The sequence below is a fragment of the Lissotriton vulgaris genome, chromosome 7 (genome assembly GCF_964263255.1).
Source record: "Lissotriton vulgaris chromosome 7, aLisVul1.2, whole genome shotgun sequence".
Classification (NCBI taxonomy): Eukaryota; Metazoa; Chordata; class Amphibia; order Caudata; family Salamandridae; genus Lissotriton; species Lissotriton vulgaris.
The window spans coordinates 196,570,251-196,576,250 of record NC_141695.1 but is presented as its reverse complement, the minus strand read 5'-3'; the positions used below and the strand labels follow the sequence as shown (position 1 = coordinate 196,576,250).

At 46.5% G+C, this 6,000-nt stretch overlaps 1 protein-coding gene across 1 annotated transcript in view; it reads left to right on the top strand.

Annotated features, from left to right (window-relative positions):
- Positions 1-233: 233 nt before the first annotated feature.
- Positions 234-6,000, top strand: part of LOC147701177 (lens fiber membrane intrinsic protein-like) — a 50,926-nt gene continuing 45,159 nt past the window's right edge. Inside the window, exon 1 of the mRNA XM_086929932.1 lies at positions 234-704. The gene's annotated coding sequence lies outside the window, so the exon portion shown is untranslated. The remainder of the gene's footprint in view (positions 705-6,000) is intronic.

The window sequence follows — 6,000 nt, the reverse complement described above, 5'->3', positions numbered from 1 at the left end:
CTATCTATCTATCTATCTATCTATCTATCTATCTATCTATCTATCTATCTATCTATCTATCTCTCTATCTATCTATCTATCTATCTATCTATCTATCGATACATATAGATAGATAAATATAGAGATAGAGAGAGAAAGAGAATGGACGTTCTATCTTTCACCATCTGTGCCCAAGGCTGGACTGGGAACTGAAACCAGCCCTGCCAATCAGCTTGACGCCAAAGCACTACTTCCTCTACCGCTTTAGCAGCACAGCTGCATAAACGGCCACCTGTAACAAAACCGGCCCCGCCCTTCAAGACCACCGGGAAAACGCCAGGTGCCCGCTACTGGCAGACAGGGCCTGTCGATGCCCACTGCAACCCCTTTCCTGAGTTATGGTTCCACATTGACACGAGAGTAGTTTATCCGCTAAAATGGAATTAACACAGTTCAACTCGTAGAACTGAAGTGCCGAAAAAAAAAACCTGGAGAACCTCCTCGGTTGTTGACCGTTAGTTTAATGCAATCATAGTGAAACTAAGGATTGCGCTCACACGTGTTGTGACACTTGCGGTCTCATATATAGTAGGGGTGACACCCCCGAAGGGCACTGTTGGCAAGGACTGGTGTCTCGAGACCTCTTTGGAGAGTAAACAAGGTCAACAGAACTAAGTGACTCATCGAAGCACACACCGCAGAGGAGGACACTCACTCCTGCAACAGTAAGTACAATATTGGGATAATGAAATTATTTTGAAACAAACACTGGCAAACACAATAGTTCTGGCTCTTAATTAATGTTGTACGTAGTGGTACTGGTAACTTTAAGTAAAGCATTAGCTAAGCAGAAGATTGAAAATGTGTGTGTGTGGGGGGGATTTATGTGTACTTACATTATAACAATTGAAAGATTTAAAGTGAATTGAGAGATATGAAGACTGTAAAAAGTAATTAAAGTTGAGCATTTTAGAGTCAGGTGTAACTGCAATGTTACAAACAGTACAGTCTCTGCACTTTAGAAGCACATGTTTCTGAGACCTCCCTTCATTCCTGCTGCAGCTGCCACTACCATAAGAACGTGACCACTGAGTCCAGGTAACAGTGGCCCAAAGAAGTGAAGTATTTGTCATTCTGTGTCAAGGATGAATAATCACCGAAACATAGGGCTGAAAGAAGCATTGTTTTAGTTTGTCACATAAACTGTGCATTTAAAGATAGAGGTCAAATGTCAGGCTGTCTTCTGACAAATTCCTGCTTCTTTTTTCAACATGGAGATTGACCTTTGCTTTTCTTTTTCTGACAGCAGAGCGAGAGGATTGTGTAAAGTGCTGTGTGTGACTGTCTTGTCAGAGGTACTGAGAGTGCAAAGGAAAGGCTGTGTAGGAAGTAAACTTTTTCTAGCACAAAACAGCATTTAAGTGCCTTTAAGTGAACTGTGCAGGCGTTTCAAAATATATCAGCAGTTAAGAAAGTTCAGTAGAAGCACAATTTTCTCTAACTCTGAAGTGTGATGTGAACAAAGATTTTAATAGGAGCCAAACAAATCAAGGTGTATTACATGTTGTTGTGCAAATGATAAATATTTGCTGACACCCAGGTCCTTATTTATGAAGGCTTGTGCTGCCGTTGCATCACTTTTTTGTGATGCTGCAGCGGTGTAATCAATGTGCCACACTGCGCCCTATTTACAAAGTTACACATCTAGGCAGATGTGGCACTTTGTAAAGGCCTGCGCTGCATTATACCTACATCAGGTATAATGTATGCAGTGTGGGCAGTCCCCGTACAAAAGCCTCCTAGAAATGCCGCTGTGAAATTCATGAGATTTCACTATGCCACTTCTACGACTTGACTGCATCAAAACCCTTATGCCTGCTTCGAGCAGGTGTAAGGATTGACTCAGGTCTTTTCACATGAGGTCAGTTTTCCGACAAACTCCAGCAATGCGTCACTTTTGCACCACCAGATACTTTAGAATTCCTGATGTATCTGTAAATCCTTGTGCCATTGAGCGCTATAGTGTAAATATGCATCCATTGTGTTGTACGGATGGCGTCGATTTTGCCCAGCAATGCATCACTTTTCATAAATGAGACCCCCAGTTTGAACACATAATATGCGCTACAAAGTTTTATCGGTAAAACTGCATGTATAGAGGCCATTTCGCTGGTGCTGACAGTATCGTACTGAAACGTGAGTGCCCCCCCTGCAAAGTACATCGGGCCTTTGGTGCACCACCTACCACTTTAGTCCCAGATCTAATCAGTGTACTCTGATTAAGGGTCCCCCTAGAGCTCGGGCCCCCTCGCACCGCCGGGGCTGTGGGGGCTAATGTGACACCACTGGTGCAGTCCGTAAATGACAGTGCGCTGCCACACCATGCTTTAGTAATATATGTGCAGCAGTGTTCTCCAAAATGCAACACCTTCTACATGCCTCACCCTTACCTCTCTCCTGCTGAATGGGCGTGGCTCCTTTGCTACACTTGTTCTTTGAGTGACAACTGGATTTTTCAGAATCCCAATTACTTCAGTGATGTAACATTGATGGCAGCACCCCCCAGTCTGGTAACTGTTCCAGCACCACTGCATAGGAGCCCCCCTTCTGGTGTGAGGGGAGCAAGTACCACACCTGTGGAGTGGGTACACTCTCAGGTGCTCTTACTAAAGGAGCATTTATCCTGTTCAGGGCTGGGCTCAGAACCAAAAGCATCCCTGGCAAAAATGTTCAAAGCAGCCCTACCCTACCTTCTTCCTCCCCCTCACATTTCTCTCTACTTTTCAATTCCATCTTTCCTCGCTCCCGCCTGAAGCTCCCCTCACACTTAAAGTATCTGATGTAATTACCTCAGTAAGCTGGATAAAAGTAATAGAGGTTACAGCAGTGGCCTCCTGGCCTAAAAACGAACCTCCAGTGTCCCCAGCCCACAAGGGAAATTCCCAGTGAATAAACGGGCATGCCAGCCATGATCCAGTCAGCGGCTCTGCTTACTCTAGAAAGTCCAGGCTTCAGACTTTATGGTCCTTCAGCACCATTTTATACGAACAGCAAAGCAAAAAAGCATTTTCACTGTTAGAGTGCTCCCCACGCTACATAAAAAAATTAATTCTTTTGGTCTTGGCCTTTGTGAGCCTCCCTCCTAAAGCGAGGATGCCAAGAATCTTTTATGAACAACAGACACTTAAAAGCACTCCCAGCAAAATAGCATTTCCCCATTAGAGTATTTGCAATACAACATTTAAAAGTCCATGTCTCTCAAGCAAGGAAGCCAAGCATCTTATGCAAAGACAAGGCATCTCTCAAATGTTTCTAGATAGGTAGCATGAAAAAATCCAAGTTGCAGCATTTGTGCACCTCCTTACTGCATTAAGGAGGCCAAGCATTCTTGGTAAAGAGCAGGCACATATTCAACACTTGTAGCTAAATAGCATTTCCCTGCTAGAGTTCTCAGCAACCACCCTAGAAAAAGCTCTGGTTTTGGCTTCGTAACCCCCACCACTTTCTGGAGCGAGATGGTCAAACCCCCATACAAAATGAAGGCATGCTATCAAGCACTCCTAGCAAAATCTTTTTTCCCCTGTTTGAGTGCTCCCCATACAGCATGGATGTGTTCATGCTTATGCCTTTGCCGCCCCCTCCTGGAGAAAAGAGATCAATGATCTTAAAATAAAGCAATAGCTCTTTCAAGCACATCCACCAAAATAGCCTTTTATCACTCAATCAATCAAACAGGGGTTTGTTAAGCGCAACTACTCACCCGTAAGGGTATGAAGGTGCTCGGAAAGGAGGGGAGGTTTAGGTGTCGGTCAGTCATGGAGGATGCATGTCGAAGAGCCAGATTTTGAGGTTTCTCGTGAAGGTGGGTAATGTGGTTGTCTGAGGTGGAGCTGTAGGGTGTTCCATGTCCTGGTTGCGAGGAAGGAGAAGGAGCTACCTCCTGATCTGATCTTTCTACGCGGGGAACCACGGCATAGGAGAGCTGGGATAATCAGTGGGTTCTTTGGGGTGCGTGGAAGTTTAGACGGCTGTTGAGGTATGCTGGTCCGGTGTTGTGGAGGGCTTTGTGTGTGTGTGGGTTAGGAACTTGACGGTGATTCTAGTTTTGATGGGGATCCAGTGGAGTATGTGCAGGTGTTGAGAGATGTGTCAGTGCCGTGGTAGGTTGAGGACCAGTCTTGCGGAGGCATGCTGGATGAATGAAGCTTGCGGGTGAGATTTTTGTTTTTTTCGGCGTAAAGTGCATCGCCGTAGTCGAGTCTGCTGGTGACGCGGGCGTGGGTGACATTTTTTCCTTGCTCGAAGGTGATCCATTTGAGAGTCTTGCATAGGAGGCGGAGGATGTGGAAGCAGGAGGATGTGACAGCGTTGATCTGGCGGTCCATTTTGAGCTCGGGGTCTAGGATGAATCCAAGGTTGCATGCGTGGTCCATGGGGTGGGTGGGCTACCGAGGGCAGGAGGTGTTGTTACAGGCATCAAGGTGTGGGTCCATGATAAGGACTTCTGTTTTGTTGCTGTTGAGTTGTAGGTTTTGTCTGTTTTGAGTTGTAGGCAGCTGCTTTTCATCCATTTGGCAACAGCTTTCATGCCTTCTTGGAAGTTGCGTCTGGCTTCATTGTTCATTTGTTGGATAGGGAGAGGATGAAGTGTGTCGTCAGCATATGAGACAATGTTGAGTTCGTAGGCTCTGACGATGGGGCGAGTGGAGCCATGTAGACATTGAAGAGCGTTGGGCTGAGAGAGGACCCCTGAGGGGCTCTGCAGGTGGTTATTGTGGGGTCTGAGAGAAAGGGGGGATCTCACTCGTTGCGTTCTGCCGGAGAGGAAAGAGTAGATCCAGTCAAGGCCCTTGCCCCGATCCCTGTGTTGTGTAGTCTGTATATTAGGATGCGGTGGGATGCCGTGTCGAAGGCCGCTGAGAGGTCGTGGAGGATGAGGGCTATTGTTTCTCCTTTGTACAGTAGAGAGAGGATGTCATGTGTTGCTGCGAGAAGGGCGGTTTCTGTGCTGTGGGTTTTTCTGAAGCCGGATTGGGACGGGATATTGTGCTTTTCGATGAATGTGGCGGGTTGGCTGTTGATTAATTTCGCGATGAATTTCGCTGGGAACAGGAGCAGGGAGATGGGTTGGTAGTTTTTGAGGTCCGCTGAGGGCTTCTTCAGGAGGGGGTTGATCTCGGCATGTTTCCAGTCATCGGGGAAGGAAGCGTTTGCCAGGGAGCAGTTGATGGTGTGGCAAAGCATGGGTGCGATGGTGTTGGTGGGTCTGTTGAAGATGTGGTGGCAGCAGGGGTCGGTGGGGGCCCCGGAGTGGATTGGCTTCATCATCTTCTGTGCATCTTTGGTGTTGAGGGCTGTTCAGTTGTCAAGCCTTTTACCTGATAAGAGGGATGGGGCTGCTACTCAAAAAATGACGTCACTGGAAAAAGATTCAACCAAAAAAATAAGCTGCAGACCCATCCATGTAAACAAGCAGGGTCGATGCAGCTTTCACAGTGCTGTCCTTGCCTGCACGGGAGGCTTCCTGGTGTGCCTAGGTATATGTTGTTTGAATCTCTTCAACATGCAGCACTGAGTCCACCAATAATGTGTGATCGAGTGGCTCACCCATAGCTCAAGCTGAGCATCACAAGGCACAAACAGGCCCCACTGCAGCATGAAATGATACATCTCAATGCCACCAAAATACAGCAGACCGATGACGTGGGAATGCTACAGAGAACTGGGATCAATTGGAATCGACATCCCATGGAGGCAGTGGAGGATGGGTGGCTAGACGAAATACACGAATGGCACCAGAAGGCTGACACTAGCCCCGAAGTATGTATTTATGCGGTTGAGATGTGGCAGACAGATGATGCTATTTGTAGCCAGACATTGACTATTTGACAGGTAATACTGTAATAGCAACATAACAATTAGGAGGTGCTATGGGTATATGGTGATGTATGTTAGCAGAAACGGTATTCCCTTTTCTTTGTTTTTTTTTAAATGAAGCCCGTAAAAATTGATCGCACCATT